The sequence below is a fragment of the Schistocerca serialis genome, chromosome 5 (assembly GCF_023864345.2).
Source record: "Schistocerca serialis cubense isolate TAMUIC-IGC-003099 chromosome 5, iqSchSeri2.2, whole genome shotgun sequence".
In the NCBI taxonomy this organism is placed as follows: domain Eukaryota; kingdom Metazoa; phylum Arthropoda; class Insecta; order Orthoptera; family Acrididae; genus Schistocerca; species Schistocerca serialis.
The window spans coordinates 627888030-627904959 of NC_064642.1; the positions used below are offsets into that span (position 1 = coordinate 627888030).

General features: G+C 39.0%; 1 protein-coding gene across 1 annotated transcript in view; it reads left to right on the top strand.

Annotated features, from left to right (window-relative positions):
• Positions 1–15796, top strand: part of LOC126481073 (transmembrane protein 245) — a 255825-nt gene extending 240029 nt beyond the window's left edge. Inside the window, exon 15 of the mRNA XM_050104559.1 lies at positions 13368–15796. The gene's annotated coding sequence lies outside the window, so the exon portion shown is untranslated. The remainder of the gene's footprint in view (positions 1–13367) is intronic.
• The last annotated feature ends 1134 nt before the right edge of the window (positions 15797–16930 follow it).

Here is a 16930-nt window from a genome sequence, read left to right on the forward strand (position 1 = left end):
CCGCCTGTTCCCAGTGTGCGAGCCAACAGGCATCTCCCAGGGCAGCGTTCTCTTCATGGCCGCCAGCAACCCAAGCATGGGAACGTGTTCACATCGATTTTGCGGGCCCATTTGTCAATGGCTTTTGGTTCATTGTCATTGATGCTTATTCCCGATTCCCATATGTGGTTTGCTGCTCCTCAACCACTTCAAAAGTTGCAATCCAGGCACTAGCAAAAATCTTTTCTGTGGAAGGTCTGCCAATCACCCTGGTCTCGGACAGTGGACCACAGTTTATTTCGCAGACCTTCCAGGATTTTTGTAGGCTCTTCGGTATTCGGCACGTTTGCTCTCCCCCCTTCCATCCACAATCGAATGGGGAAGCCAAGCGCATGATGTGCACATTTAAGACGCAGATGAAAAAGTATGTGCACGAATTTCCTGCGGAGGAAGCATTGACGTTTTTCCTGACGGCATACTGGACCACACCAATGGGAGAACGCAGCCCCGGAGAGCTCCTCCATGGGCGCCAACCTAGGACTCTGCTGCACCTCCTCCGGCCTGGTCCTCGCCAGTCTTCGCAAAGTGGAGTACCTGGGTTTCCACTAGGTATGTCGGTCTGGGCCCGTGGTTTTGGTCACAATCCATGTTGGATAGCGGCAGTGGTCCTGCGCCGAAATGGCCGCCGACTCTATACCTTGCAGGCGGGGGACCGGGTGGTACGTTGCTCACCAAAATCAGCTACGTCCATGTTTGGGCACCCACCCTCCGACCTCTCGGACACCGGCTTCCCCATTGCCGGCACCCGTGTTGGTTTCTCAGGGGACATTACCGCCTCTCCCCGCTGTGACTCTGCCGCACTGCGATGGTTCTCAGCCTTGGCAGCCTCCAGTAGCTCCAGCACTAGCATCGCCATCGTTCGAGATGCCCCAGCGAGAGCCGTTCCCCCTCTCAGGCCCGGTTTCTCCGGAGGCTGGTTCACCTGTGGTCGTCCCTTCCCCATCGTCCCCGCCACTGGGTCTTGCCCCTCCCAAGGTGGAACAGGATCCGGCGTTCAACAGCTTGACGCCCATTCTGTCCCGGGCTCCAGTGGAGGGACGACGTGGGCCTCTTCGTGTGGGTCACTTCCAGCTGTATTTGAAGGTTCCGGCACGAGGGTTGACGGATCCCCTAGACTCCGGCCTTCCAATGGATGTGGAGGTCATCGCTCCTGCCCGACGCACCACCTTCCGACGCAGTGGATCGCAGTGGCTTCGCTCCCCGAAGGAGGAGGAGGAGTGCAGTAGCCACCAGAAAGATCGCGGGAGCGCACATTGGCACGGCGCGTCACGGACGGTAGTTGCCGCAAGTAGAGTCCCGTCCACCAGAGGGCACGCGAGAATTCGGATGCGACCTCTGCCGGCGTAACAACAACTCAGGCAGCACGGGCTGTGCCCAGTCAGTTAACATCGGGTATGCCTAGGACACAGTCCCAGTCTATACTAAGTGAAGTGCTATGTAAATGTGATGTTACTACAGTCCATCTTTGCTTCCTTTCGATATCCAACCCCCCCCCCCCCCCCCCCCAAAAAAAAAAAAAACACCCTCTCACCATACTAAGTGTATACCCATGGTCTCTGTTGAAATTGTTGCTGTTTATTGTAATCTCAGCTGCCTCCTCTATAACAAAAGGGTGGCAAGTCACCATTCTTTGATTTTTAGCTGAGCAGAAGGCTAGCGTGGTCATTAAGTGTACAGGAAACTGACAGACTGATTGGTCCTTGAACATCTATAATTTTCACCACCCTGTACACAAGAAAGCTGTACTGAACACATTAGTTCACAGAGCAAAAGTTATTTCTGATGAAGACCGCCCACAGTGTGAATTGCAGTGCTTGAGACATGTTCAGAGATTATGGTTAGAGCAAGAGAGACAGTGCAAACACTTTCAGGTGCCAACGGAGAAAGTCGCCTTGTGAATCAGCAGAAGGGACCAAGCTGCTATTTCCTACCATATCATGTGACAACGAGCAGCAAGTTAGAGCATGTGCTGCAGTGGCATGGACTGAGATCAGTGTTCCGCCCTGCCCTTGAGGTGTGAGATATGCTGCGCCTTGTAAAGACGACATACCCAGTGTGTGTAGTATCCCTTGCAAATCATACAGCATCTACATAGATCAGACAACTCGTACGACTGCAGAGCGTTGCACTGAGCACAAGTGACATGTTAAACAAAGGGGGCTATACAAGTTGGCCATATATGAGCATTGCATGGAAAATGGACATAAAATATAGTTTGAACACATAAGAGTCTTGGCTTATGCATGAACATATTCTGTAATAAAGGAGGTGGCTGAGATTAGAATGAACAGCAACAATTTCAACAGAGATCAGGGGTACACACTTAGTAGAACAGGAGGATAGGCTTTGGATATTGAAAGGAAGCAAATATGGATGCTTGACACTTGTAGGGAGGTGGGAGCTATGATTTTAAATGGTGCTGGCCCCTCCTGCCACCTGGCATCGCTTGTTCCCATTTCAGGCCAGAGCTGCTTTGAGCTGCCCAACTCACCTTCCACGCACACATCATTTCAGCCCTCTCTAATTGGTGTCAGAGGTGGTGGAAAACTGTACCAGCCCTGGCAATCATTGGTTTTACTCCTGACTGTGATGACAGGAATTGCCATAGAAACCTTCAGAATTTTATTTGAGTTGATGAGGCTTGAAAATCAAGAATATTTTATCCAGGCATGCTGCTGCAAAATACTCTGAGGTTGTAGTATGACATTTGACCTAGGGGGGAAAAAAATGAACTGCAGCTTATTTTATACCGTCTTGAGTTAGTACAGTAAGGAATACATTGAAAGGAGCAGGTATAATGGAGCAGCATTGTACTGCTTAGGTAAAACTAAAGAGCATGTTGCTATTGTATTGAAAATGTCTGTAAAACTGTGTAATTATTAGTCAAGAAAACAATTGTAAAAAATTTATGAGTTTAGGCATTAATTGATATGCAGAGGCATTTCAAAATTAGAAACTTTGTGTCCAATTGATTTACATTCACACAATGTATTTTTGTTGTATCACTGTTGACAAAACTCGAGAGACATTCGGAATAGCCACTTGCTCTAGAAAATATTCAGCAAGGAGTGAGGTAAGCCATGCAAGTAACACTGCCCCACGTAGCAGCCCAAGTGCAAGGCACTAAGTGCGCAGGTAGCCATATTATCAATAAAGATGTAGTGGTCAACCCAGCTAATAGCAGGTACTTCTGCTGCAGTCAGTGTATACGGTGCACATTAATAAAACTAACAAACTGCAGGGATGTATTTCTGACGGAAAATGGGGGGAAAAGAGGTCCTGTGAGAATGTGTCCGGAAATACATAGTTGCCATGGCAGATGTCAGTGTTGAGAAACAGCTGAAATTGTTAATATTGAACATGATGTAACCCCTGTCAGGTTCTCTATTGAATTTGCAGCTGAGTTAGCCTCTCTTCTTACTATGACGTATCGTAGATCCTTGGAACAAAACACCATGCCCAGTTTTTGGAAAAAAGGCACAGGTCACACCCATCTACAAGAAGGGTAGTAGAAGTGATCCACAAAACTACAGTCCAATATCCTTGACATCAATTTGATGTAGAATCTTAGAACATATTCTGATCTCAAACATAATGAGGTGTCTTGAAAAGAATGTCCTTCTCACTGCCATCCACCATGGATTTAAAAAGCATTGAACACGTGAAACCCAACTTGGATTTTTCTCACATGGCATACTGAAAGCTTTAGATCAAGGCAACCAAGTAGATGCAGTGTTTCTTTCTTTCTGAAAAGCATTTGACTCAGTACCACACTTATGGCTTATTGTCAAAAGTATTTTCATATGGGTATCAAGTAAAGTTTGTGACTGGGTTGAGGAATTTTTGGTAGGGAGAACACAGCATGTTATCTCGTATGGAGCATCGTCAGACATAGGAGTAACTTCGGGTGTGGCCCAGGGAAGTGTGCTGGAAACCTTGCTGCCCGTCTTGTACATTGATGACCTTGCAGACAAACAGCCTCTTTGCAGATGATGCAGTTATCTATATTGAAGTAGTGTCTGAGAGAAGCTGCAAAAATATTCAGTCAGATCTTGATAAGATTTCAACATGGTGCAGAGATTGGCAACTTCCTCTACACGTTCAGAAATGTAAAATTGTGCACTTCACAGAATAAAAAAATGTAGTATATCCTATGACTATAATATCAGTAAGTCACTGTTGGAATTGGCCAACTCTTACAAATACCTGGATGTAATACTTTGTTGGGATACAAAATGGAATGATCACATAGATTCAGTTGTGGGTAAAGCAGGTGGTAGACTTCAGTTTATTGATATAATAGTCGGAAAGTGCAATCAGTCTACATAAGAAATTGCTTACAAATCAGTCATGCAACTGGCTCTAGAACATTGCTCAAGTGTGTGGGATCCATACCAGATAGGACTATAAGGGGATATTAAACATGTGTAGAGAAGGGCAGCACAAATGGTCACAGGTTTGTTTAATCTGTGGGAGAGAGTCACAGAGATACTGAAAGGAACTGAGCTGGAAGACTCTTGAAGACAGATGTAAACTATCCTGAGAAAGTCTGTTACCAAAGTTTCAACAATCTGTTTTAAATGATTACTCTAGGGATATAGTACAACCCCTTATGTATCCCTCACATAGGGCTTGTGAGGATAAGATTAGAATAATTACTTCATGCACAGAGGCATTCAGTCAGTCATTCTTCCTGTACTCCTTACATGAATGGAACAGGAAAAAACCAATAACTGGCACAATGGGACACACCCTCTGCCATGCACCTCATGATTGTTTGCAGAGCATAGATGTAAATGCAGATGGTGCTGACGAATAACAGTTTCTCTGACCACATGCTGTGAGGTCCTTGTATGTTGCAGGCTGTGTGATTGACACTGCATAATGTAAGCATCTGAATGCTCCAGTAGTCATGTCAGGAACAAGCTGAGATTGTGTATTTGTACAGCCAAGGTGATGGAAACAGTCAAGAGGCACCACAGCTATACAAAAACAAGTACCCTCACAGACACCAGCTGCATCACATAACATTTCAAGCAGTTTTTGGGAATTTGTGTGATCACGGGTCCTTTCAGACAGACAATTGTGCAGGGAGGTGGCTGGCTTTGAGGACCATGTTCTACAGGATATTGAGACAAAACCTATTACAAGCTCCAGGCAAGTGGCCCGCTAACGTGGTGTAAGCCAAAGTATGCTTATGTGCATCCTGCATGATGACTGCTGCTATCCCCATCACTGGCTTGAAATATTGTGTGATATGGTTGGTGTCTGTGAGGGCACTTGTTTTGGCATAACTGTGCTGCTTCTCGGCTGTTCCATCCACTTGACCATCCTGACATGAATACCAGACCAGTCTGCTGTTTTGTTAGTGTTCTCCCTGCGTACCATAGAGAAATACAAATACAAATGGACACTTATTTTGTCTTCATTAAGAGCTGCATTTTAGTATAAACTAGTACTGTTTGTCTTCCCCTACCACCTACCCTCTCTACCTGACAAAGTATGAGGTATGTCCAAAGGAAAAGGTACAAGACAATACTGCGAGTAGAATTGAAGTCTTCATTCAAAAGTAATCACCAGAGGGCTGAGCACAACCATCCCACTGTTCCATGCTCCGAAGGATTCCCTGTTCCGAGAACTCCTTTGGCTGTGATAGGAGCCAGACCTCCACTGTGTCCTTCAGTTCATTGTGTGAGTTGAAGTGCTTCCCTTTGAGATGTTTTGGTGGACCAAACACATGGAAGTTGGTGAGCATCACCTGGCCTGCCAAGGGCACAGCTTTGAATGTTTTAGAGGGGAGGTGACGATGCATGCCTTGGGCTTGAAGTCGTTGCACCAGCTCTTGTCACAGGGGCAATCCGCTCCAGGAAAGCAGGGTCTTCATAATATCGGAACAGGTCTTGCAGTGTTAGGCCCCATATGCAGTGCCTTTTGCAGTTTGCTGAGATTCTTCGGCACCCACTGTGCACACAGCTTCTGGTAACCAAACCTATCATGCACAGTTGTCCACACTATTCCAACAATAGCCCTCACCATCACTGTCAACATTTGTCAAGTGACACATTGATCATTTCTCACACCAGGTTGTTCACCTTGTCAAAGAGTTTGGCCATGATTACCTTGTTTGCTAGCCTGGTCTAAGGAGATCCCTCATACACTTCCAACCTTCACAAAAACAACTGCTCCACTTTTTCACTGACATGTCTAACACACAGTCTTGCCCCGTATACAAATGCCACCTGTCAATAAATACTGGCCATTCTAACCCTTTCGCAGTTAGAAATCCGATAACATCTTGCTGCTCCTCTTCACTGAATTTTGCAATGTGAACACTTGTGTCAAATAGGTGGATCACAGAACTGCCTGCTTCTCTCTTGTGTCATGTGCCTGCACACATGCACAACCATACCACACACTACATTCGCATCCCTAGATGTTGTGCTATTTTATCTCAAAGCAGCATATGCAAACTTCAACTGGTTTGGTTGTTATGACATTTCATACCTTTTCATTTGGATACACTTTAGGATAAACAGAAGATAAATCAGACAATAACTCAAGTGAAAAGCAACCCACAGCTTTATTCAAAGTGAAACAATGCATTGTATTTATTCCCAAAAATCATCTGCACTAAGATTTGTTCTGTGATATTTCCTACACAAAGCAGACTGTTAAGATCATAGTAGCTTGCATATGAAGTCAAAGTCAACATTCTGCACCTTTCAAAATAGATCAGTGGAAAATGCTGCCGATGTTTAAAAAGACCTAACTATCATGCTTCAAGAGAGCAAGGTGGCCCATAGATTTGGCACTGAATTTGCGTTTAGGAAGGCAGTGACTCGATCACTGTTAGGATGATCACATTTTGGTCTTCTGTGATTTCCTGAAAATTGCATAAGCTAGTGGCAAATATTGGAATGATTCTTTTCAAAAAGACATGAATGGTATGCATATGCCATTAAAGTTTGTTTTCTATTTCTGTTGATGTCATCATTGACGAGACATTAAACTCTAATCTTCTTTCCATTTCATTTGGGAGAGGGGCATTGACACTTCATTGTGAATAATGCATCACAGTCGCCTGATTGTATTGTACACAGAATGGTTTGCATTTGAATGCTTCCAGTGAAAAGATACTTACAAGGCTAATTGCCAGAAGCACCCAGTCTGACTAGAGTAATATTCATCCTATCCCCCTGACTTCCAGTCTATTCGTAAGGCACTTTTCAAGGTAAATTTGTCACAAAGACAGAGCTTGGGATAAATACAGTTAATGCAGCAACTAGCAAAATAAAGTGATACTGCCTGGACCAAGACACTGATGTTAAGCAGAACACATTAAATGTCTTCCATTAAAAAATCAGAGTATCTTGTTAATAAAAAGGATGAAGTTCTCGTAAAACATAAGAAAATGCAAGGTCAGACGGACTGTCAGCAGATAGTGTTGGGATGGTAGAGAAGGTGAATGGTCAACTTTGGTTTATTGAGAGAATTTTAGCTAAGTGCAGTTTATGTGTAAAGCAGGCTGCATATAGGACATTAGTCCTACAATAATTTATAAAATTTAGAAACTTCGGAAAAATGTTCTTATGATATGTAGTAGTAAGAAACAGAAAAATACTCTTCTTCTCCCCCCCCCCCCCCCCCCCACTACCACCACCACCACCACCAAAAGTAAATTTCCACCTTTTTTTCACAAAATGGTTCATTTTTAGAAGAGAACTGTAATTACAAAACAAAATTCCTGATAAAATTGTACACAAAAAATATCTTGGGCATATTTTCAGTCAGACAAATAGCTGTAGAGATATACAATTTGGAATAGAATTCTGTTGATGCATAATTTTTGCAGTGTTTGTTGTTTAACCAGTTACATAAATAAGGAGAGTAATTCAGTATATAGAAATATTTTCTTTATTTTCAACTTGATAAAATTTATTGTGTGTACAGTATTTCTGAAATCAGAATTAGGTGCCCAATAATGAAAACAAGAATTCCCAGTTCTTGTTCACTCACTGTTTCCCCACCACTGTTGCTGCTGTTTATCCCTACATGTGTCCAGTTTGGTTGAGTTTATGTTGTGAACTTATTAAAGCTGTGTAGGATGTTGAGTTTATTGTTATGTAGTATTTCTTCTTACTCTCTTTTCATTTCTATGGACTGAGAAAAGAATGATGCTGGATCCTATGACCTGTTTCATTTGCGATACATCTATTTTAGAAGGAGAGAGATCAAAAGTGACAAAGGGGTTAAAAACTTTTATACGTGTCAGCAAGGAATGGAAGTACAGTGTAAAATTTGTGAATGACTGCTGTAAAAGATGTTAAAAGATGTGGGTATGATTTATATAGCTTGAGTATGCCATTTTACATTACTGTCTGTCACCTCAAATGTCTCTTCTTGATGAATTATTGTATTGCTACTTCATTCTGGTGTTCCGGATCCTCCGTGTCACTGCCATGCTCAAACATCGAACTCTTCCGGACTTCATTCCTTCTTGCAGGGAATGCTAAATAGATCATCACAACTTCTACTCCTAGCTATGAAATGACTGAACAAACTCTCATTTCAACTTCTCATTAACATCTATTACAGTAGCTCAAATAGGCTATATCAGTGAAACCTGACATCAATCGTTAAAACACATCTGACTTACAGGTCCTACAGACAGTCAATGGTGTATTAAAAGATAGTTAATTTGTCATGATGCTGATGATGATGGCATTGTTGGTAGGCTGCATATTCCGGGCAGTCCGTGACACCTTCAACTGGAGGCATCACAGTCTAAACACGCACACCAAACTGGTAGATCCCATGCAGTCACCTCCAATGTGCCTCAGCTGTCCCATAGCATTTGTGCCAAAATAAAGAGCATCTGACAGTCTCTAATTTCAGCTTACACACTATTTCTACCTATTTACTCTATTGTGAACATCTGTTGCTGGGAAGATTTTTCATAGTGGACCAGGACACTTGCTAAAACATCCTGATACACTACAGAAGGATGAAGCTAATACTATTCTCTCTTCTACACATTGTTGGAATGATTGACATGCATAACTAATTACACAGAAAGGTGCACAAGTATATGAGAAAAATCTAAGATCATCTTTATCCTATTCATTAAATTTCAAAAAAGATTTTTCATATATGCTGAAAAATGTGAGTTAGAAGCTGAAGGAAAAACATCAATCCAGAGATGTCATGGAATGTTTGCAGTTTGTGCTTTAACTCTGAAAGACACACTGCTTGAGAAAGAAAAGAAATGCAATGATGATTGTGGTAGCTGCAGAGGCTCATTATCATCAAGATTCCTATGCTAAATTAGCGTAGAACCCGCCCTCTATTTGAAAAAGAGGCTGCCCTTATGGTTCCAACTTTGATGGTGCTGTCTAAGGCATGTACTGTTTTGCAGGTTCTTTGGACAAATGCCAATTTTCACTGCCAGATTTATTGCAGAAAGTCAATGAAAGCCTTCCAGAATGAGATACAATGGCCATAAAAACTAAAAACAAACTGGCTGAACACTATGGTGATGGAGTCCTGTTCAATTGTTCAACAGATGTTTAGTTCTCATGACAAATGATTTTGATTCCAATGTAAATGCATAATATTGAACAAAAACTGTGTACTAGATGTTTTGAATCAACAAGTGACAGTTCTTTGGAATTTCACTTTATTTTAACTTCAGATTTTAATATTAACATTTATGTGTTACATATGTTTCTGTATGTACAAAAGGAAACTAGTTTTTCATAAAAATTTAAAAGATAAAAAGAATTAAGGGGTGGGGAAGGGGATGCTCAACCATTAGGGGAGGGAACTTTTCTCTTTCTGACTACTACATTCCCTAACAGTGTTTTCCCAAAGTTTCAGAAGTTTATGAATTATTTTCCCAATTTTTCCTAATTTGCTGAGGGTATTAGGGAGTTTCAATGTTCCCGTGTAGAACACTTGTTTTAATTTTCCCCATAGCTAGAATTCCAGAGGTATTAGAGCCAGTGAGCATATACTAATGAAGGATCCTGACTTAACCTCAGAAAAGACTTATAATTGCTTAACACCAATTAGTTTGTCTTAATCTCACAAAGACATATTTAATTTCATACAAGCAAGAAAACCTGCTAGCACTGTAAGCAGATGTTAGTGGTCATACATAAAATGAAACATGACATGTAAAATTCCTTGGAGTTCAAGTGGTAACATGTTAAAAGGTAGACAACTCTAAACTAATTAAGAAGCTCAGTTGGAAACATTAGTAAAGGGTGTAAATTTCCTAAAGGAGTTCAGGTCAAATCTCTTTTTTTTTTCCATTTTTAAACATTTTACAATGTAATTGATGTCATCATGCAAAATTACATAAAATACAGCACATAAAAACATATACGTAGAAAATACATGGACATTTTATGAAAAAAAGTGTGATGGTTAAAATATTTGCATAACAGAGCTACAAAACTGTAACATTCTCTCACATAAGAGAGTCAGGAAATAGGGCCATCTTTCCAGCATGTATGAAACTCTTCTGGCATATAAAAAGCCTTAGCTTTTAGCCACTTCTTTGTAACAATTTTAAAAGCAGATAGTGGAACACCATATCTCTGTGAAGGCAATGAATTAAAAAACTTAACTCCTAAGTACTGCTAGTTGTTAATTATCTTGTGAAGCCTAGTTACAGGCATGTCTATTTTTCCTTCCTGTCATGTGCCCTGCAGATGTACAGGGTTATTACAAATGATTGAAGCGATTTCACAGCTCTACAATAACTTTATTATTTGAGATATTTTCACAATGCTTTGCACACACATACAAAAACTCAAAAAGTTTTTTTAGGCACTCACAAATGTTCGATATGTGCCCCTTTAGTGATTCGGCAGACATCAAGCCGATAATCAAGTTCCTCCCACACTCGGCGCAGCATGTCCCCATCAATGAGTTCGAAACAGTAAGGCTTCTGCTTTAGCCTTTTCCGTAAGATTTTCGAAACCGTCGGCTGTGGTACGTTTAGCTCCCTGCTTGCATTATTCGTCAACTTGCACAGGCTACGCATGAAACTTGCCCACACGCGTTCAACCGTTTCTTCGCTCACTGCAGGCCGACCCGTTGATTTCCCCTTACAGAGGCATCCAGAAGCTTTAAACTGTGCATACCATCGCTGAATGGAGTTAGCAGTTGGTGGATCTTTGTTGAACTTCGTCCTGAAGTGTCGTTGCACTGTTATGACTGACTGATGTGAGTGCATTTCAAGCACGACACATGCTTTCTCGGCTCCTGTCGCCATTTTGTCTCACCGCGCTCTCAAGTGCTCTGGCGGCAAAAACCTGAAGTGCAGCTTCAGCCGAACATAACTTTATGAGTTTTTCTACGTCTCTGTAGTGTGTCGTGACCATATGTCAATGAATGGAGCTACAGTGAATTTATGAAATCGCTTCAATCATTTGTAATAGCGCTGTATTTATTTTCTTAGGAATTGGGGAACATTTGTGTTGATTTTCTTATATGTGTAATAAACAACAGAGTATAAATAATGATGAGATGGTCAGTGTTTGTAATCATTGTAGATTTTTGTGAATAAGCCTTCTGAATTGGTTAATATATTTGCTTATAAATAATAACATTTCAGCTGCTGCCATTATCAGTTCAAAACTTAAAAGCTTGTAAAACAATATTCAGTGTCCATTTCAATGAAATATGTGCATAAGCTCTTAATTTGCTTGATTCCCCCATTTAGTCATAAGTTTGATTGAAACTTACATTAAATATTATGAAAGGGATAGTTGCTCTCACCATGTAGTGGAGATGCTGAGTCGCAGAAAGGCACAACAAGAAGACTGTCAGGAAGTTAGCTTATGGCCAACAAGGTCTTTGTTACATTCCATCCTGGATTTTCCATTGTTTGATATTGCATTGAATATTGTTTTATAAGTTCTGAACTTCGATCTGATTATGATGGAAGTTGCAGAAACCTAATTACAAATGAAGAAATATATTAAGTGATCTAGAGAGCTTAATTCAGTGGAATAAGTCTTGAAATTATGTCTCATTGTGTTGTAAATTCTCTCTCATTGTTTTGTCTTAAAGATGAGAGTCATAAATTATTTAGTGCATTTTCACTCACTGTTGTTTTGTGGAATTATCTTCTGGGGCAATAGACTTAAAGTAAGAGAAATATTATTCTGCAGTCGTAAGCAATAAGAATATTGTATGAAAAGATGACTAGGCATTTCACGCAGGCCTTCTTAAGGTTGCGCTAACTCCTTAATGATTTTTATTGCTTGCAATTAGCAGTTTCAATTAAAAACTATGATCTACATAATCACACTACAGATACAAAAACAATGTTCATATATAATTCACCTCCTTGTCTAGGGTTCAGAATGGAGTTACATATCCTGGTGCAGACGTATTCACCAACTTTCTGACTAACATAAAACAAGAAGTTGTGAATCTCATATAAAGATCACAGCTCATTAGCTACACACTCTACAAATTATCTGAATTCAAACATGAATAGTTCTGTTAGCAGCAGCATGAGAAGTAGTGGTGTTCATTGTACTGCTACGTGATGAATAGTAATGTATTGTAAACAGGACTTTGTATTAACAGATGTGGGTAACTGTTTTCTTTGAAAGTGCCAGTGTAATCCAATAAATACTGAGGTAATAAGAAACAGCTATTTACTATAACTGAGGAAATAGTTCACTTTTTCTAAAAATTTACTGTGTTAAATTTATCTGGCATAAGCATTAAACAATATAGTTACAGACTGTTGTTAATATGGTGTACAGATTAATTTATTTTCTACAATGCACTTGTCTTGATTTCGCCCACATCCCTGATTGCTCTCATTTCTGGCAGTATCTACAGAACATGATGAATGAACGAATGATATGCTTAATGAGAGTTTTAGGGATTTGAATACTGATTTAAATGCCAGAGTGAGAGAAACCAGTCACAAAATGTGATCAACAAATTCCTCAACACTAACTAAATACAGTGTCTGAGGGCTGTACAAATATTCTAAAGCAGTTAATATAATTTTATGTTAATTTTAAATAGTATTGAAAATATTCTAACAAGGGATTAATACTTAGTGGCAGATTAAAACTGTGTGTCGGACTGGGACTCCAATTCGGTTCCTTGTCTTTTACGGGCAAGTCCCAGGTTTGAGTCACGGTCCAGCACACAGTTTTAATCTGCCAGTAAATTTCATCTCAGTACACCCTTTGCTGCAGAACAAAAATTTCATTCTGAAGAAGAGAGTAATGAGTTACAAACCATTTATCTATTTTTGTTTAGATAATCATTGTATCTTTTCTTTGTCGCAGATGTACGGCCTAGGAGGACCCTCTGCTTCGTAGTGTCAGTGCACTGATACTGCATGATTACAGTAACTGTAGACACACTCTGACAAATTATTTTTAATTTGTGCATAACGCTTTATACATCCAAGGAAATGAAGAATCGTTTATGTGTTGTTTGCAGTACATTTTTTGTGCTTTGAACATCATCAGCAAAGTAACTTTTGCAAACTGTTGGCTGAACAGCTAGAGGTAACTGTTCTAAGTTATGAAGCATAAATTATTTTTGTAAATGATTGGAATGATTACTATATCAGTAGTACACCTGTAACACTATAATAGTCCACAAAACTGTAAATATATTCTTCTATTGACAGGAAGAGTTATAATGTTTTTCTGTGCAATGCATAGTTTAAGGTATTTAATTGCTACGTAATTTGGATTTATGTCAGTGCTGCAAGACTGTTTATAAATTCAGAAGATTTGGTTTAACTTGATGTCCATCCCAAAAATGGGATTTTCTTTCCAATGTGGAATTAAATGTGCATGTAACAAAAGGAACAACTGGCAGTCAGAGAAATTCAGAAAAGTAAATGACCAAATACTACAGTGTCACACTGCTTTCCCTCCTCTTCACTCTTATCATTTTAAGAAGAGGGAATTTATTGCATGGACAGTAAGATGTAACAAGGAACTACATTTGTGTCTATTTCATGAGTCTTACAATCATTTAACACCTCAATATTAATAAACTTATCTGTTGAATGTAAATGCAGCCTCAGTCCTACTGATATCTACAGTCATCAAATTTCTCTACTGGAAATTACTTATAGTTTTAATGTCTCTTCATGGTACACATCTTACATACTGTTGTAGTTTCTCATTAACTGTAATAACACAGCTATATGAGTTTCAGAATATCTTAAGAGAGAGGAGAGAATTGCAGTCCCATACCTGTTAAAGCCATTTCCATGGTATACAAGTAACAAACAGTAGTCAGCATGCTTTGTAACTGCTAGTTGTTCCAAAGATGTCATCCTTGTATTATATTTTTATTGGCAAGAATTTACCGTACATTTTAGGAAATTATGAATTTAATGTTTGTGACATTATTGGCGATATGCATATCATCTGGTGTTTAAAAATATCTATGAAAACTGCCAGAAGTATCTGGTAAAAGTTCGTTTAGCATATTGAACTTATCGGAGTTCTAAATATTTGTGCAGAGCTTAGTATTCTGCGTCTTTCAGATTTATTACTTTATTACAGCTGCTAGTGTGATTGGCCAAAGTTAACCATGTTAACTATAGAATCAAATCACTGATACACGGGCCTGCAGTGTTTTTGGTGGTGTAGTCATCAACAAAGAGCGATTAGAGCAACAATCCATGAGCTTTGGGGCAGTTTATATAAGTTCTGGTTTATGTGCATAATATGAGGATAACTGAATCTATCATCTACCAGTGTAAAAAAAGGAAAGGGAGCATATATATGTATTATACACCTTAAAAATGTTTAGTTTGATTTTCTAATTAAAGAAAAAGAAAAAAAGGTTTTTGTAGTCCTGGAAGGTAAATGTAATCTGAAAATATTTTATTAATTTAAAGTTTTCGGTAGATTCCACTTTGGACTTCTTGTGGACAAAAATAATTGCTTGACTGCTTCATTGCTAATATCTAGCCATTTTCCCCAGAAAAATATCAGTATTGGAAACTGGGAAACAATCAAGATGCTCAGTCATTCTCTATTACAAACCATTGTGTTTAAACTAATGCACTAACATGTAGTTAAGAATAAATGGAGATGTGAAACATAAAAGATTGAATGAAATATTCTAAATTTGTTTGGGTTGTGATGTACAATATGAAGTGGTTGTGAGCGCACTATATATTACTTTTTGTTGTTATCAGATTGTAGGAAATATGTTCTGCAATTTGAAATGCACATTTTTGACTTATATGCTCTTACCAAAGTTGTTTTCAATTGGCTTGATGTGTTGGCTGTGACAGAATGTAATGATAATTGTTGTGAATATACAACTGCATTTTTGATAAAAATGTTGTTACTGTATTTTTAAAATTGAATATGAAATGTTTTAACTTCATTTGCAATTAGGAAGAACTGTTGAGATTAGTTTCTAGGAAGAATGATTTTGGCTTCACAATGCTCACGCCTTATTGTATATTTGTGTTGCTTTGTAAAGTTTGTTTCCTTCATTTGGCAAAGAGTGATGTTTTAAAATGAGAATATTTAAGAACTGCCGTAAATATTGCTTTTAACTTAAATATTTACTTTCCATGTTGTAGATGAATAAACTTTATATAGTTTTTTTATTTTGTAAAAGTTTTAATAACTAAATAATGTGGCTGTGTCTTTTTTTACCTGTTCCTTGTTTATTTCTGTGAATTTGCTGATGTAGAAAATTATTGTAGTTTTAAAATAAAATTGAAATAAATTGTGTGCTATAATTATTTTAAGCTGTAACAAATTTTCATTATTCATTAACAACATTTTTATCTTCATTCAGCAAATCTTTGAGAGAAGATATATTTACTGCAGATCTTGTCTCTTGTATTTAGGATGCTTAACACCATTCTGATGTAAACTGATTGCAGTCTTTTCATTTTATGTTAGGGACACTGGGAAATTTTAATATTTCAAGTATTTTGCAAAAATGATTATGTGTATATTCTAGTTGTAATATAAGAAGTTGCAAAAGTCCTAGCCTTTTCTCTGCAAATGGAAGCAGGCATAGCCTATGTTTCTGCTTATGTCACATTTCTGCATCTGCGTTGCTGTGTCAGCTTTTTGAATTTGCCGTTTAAGAGTTGAAGCAAATGGAGTTGTGTCCATTGGAGTTTTAAGAGTACCTTGTTTTTTTTTGTTTTGTCAAGTGGTATTGTTTTCATGATGTACTGTATTTTTGAAACTGAAGTTAAGTGTACTTGTTTAGATCAGTAAGCAGTTCTTTTTCTTTGCCGCTGTGTAGCATGTTGTGGTTCCCATACAGCGAATTCCTTAGTTAATGATGCATGAATTTTCCATTAGACATTCAAATAGTTCTAGTGAGCTAAATATCAGTATTGTTTCTATCAATCTGACTTCCTGTATACCGTTCCACTTCTTGTTGGACAGTATACAAAAAAATTAAAAGTTCAGAGTGCTATACAACTCTGTTAAAATGATGTAATTTTTGTTTCTCAAGTTTTCTGAGTGTGTGACCTGGTGGCTAATAGACATTCTTGAAGCAAGTGACTTTTCTCAGTAACATAACATATTCTGATGCCCCAGGAGTCTCATCCAACCTGTTACTGATCTATAGAAGGGAGACTGCTTTTCAAAACAGCAACCTTCTTTTTCACAACATTGAAAATATTATGGTATGCTACCAGTCTTTTGTCACTATTGTTGTTTTTACCTGAATGTAGAATGCTTCTTACAACATTCCAATTGATCTCCCTTTGTTGGTGCTCTTCCAGGGTAAAGTTTTTTCTTGGGCTCCATAGTATTCCTGCATGTAAATATGAAAGAAACAGTGCACCGAAGCATCGTCCTGCAAGCTTGGATAAGCCTAATGAAACTAGAGTGTA